At 28.3% G+C, this 654-nt stretch overlaps 1 protein-coding gene across 4 annotated transcripts in view; it reads left to right on the top strand.

Annotated features, from left to right (window-relative positions):
* LOC106883746 (serine-rich adhesin for platelets) overlaps positions 1-654 on the top strand; it is a 127432-nt gene that overhangs the window by 73129 nt on the left and 53649 nt on the right. The gene's annotated exons all lie outside the window — the stretch shown is intronic.

The following is a 654-nucleotide window of genomic DNA, read 5'->3' as shown; positions in this document are numbered from 1 at the left end:
TATTTACCTTGTTTTATATTATAATCATTTATTGTGCTTTTAATTGTTAATTTTTCTATATGTGATAGTGGATTTTCATCGATGAGTTCTTGAAACTTGGTTATTTTCCCTGAAACTATCTATATATATATATATATATATATAAAGGGTATAAGAGGTATTGGTGTCAAGAAAACCCAAAGGTGTCAGGTAATGCTATGGACATAAGCTCCAGGTTCAATAATGATACGGATGAGGTGTCTAACATAGGTCGTGTATTAGCATGTATATATATATATATATATATATGAAAATTAACAGAATGAGATAAAAAAATCCAAGGCTGTGAATAGTTTTCAGAACATTTATAAAGAGGTCTTACAGCTGTTTCTGATATATTTCATGTATCCTTTCATCAGAGATGGAGTGAGAAAATGTTTAAGTAATAGTTATTATAGAGATTTTCTCACACTGTCTCTGATAAAGGGATATATAAAATATCCCGGAAACAGATGTAAGACCTTCTCCTTATAAATGTTCTGAAAACTATTCACAGCCTTGGATTTTTTATCTTATTCTGTTAATTTTTATCTATCTATCTATCTGTCTATCTATCTATCTATCTATCTATCTATCTATCTATCTATCTATCTATCTATCTATCTATCTATCTAT

The sequence above is a fragment of the Octopus bimaculoides genome, chromosome 11 (genome assembly GCF_001194135.2).
Source record: "Octopus bimaculoides isolate UCB-OBI-ISO-001 chromosome 11, ASM119413v2, whole genome shotgun sequence".
Classification (NCBI taxonomy): domain Eukaryota; kingdom Metazoa; phylum Mollusca; class Cephalopoda; order Octopoda; family Octopodidae; genus Octopus; species Octopus bimaculoides.
This window is presented reverse-complemented; position numbering and strand designations above follow the sequence as displayed.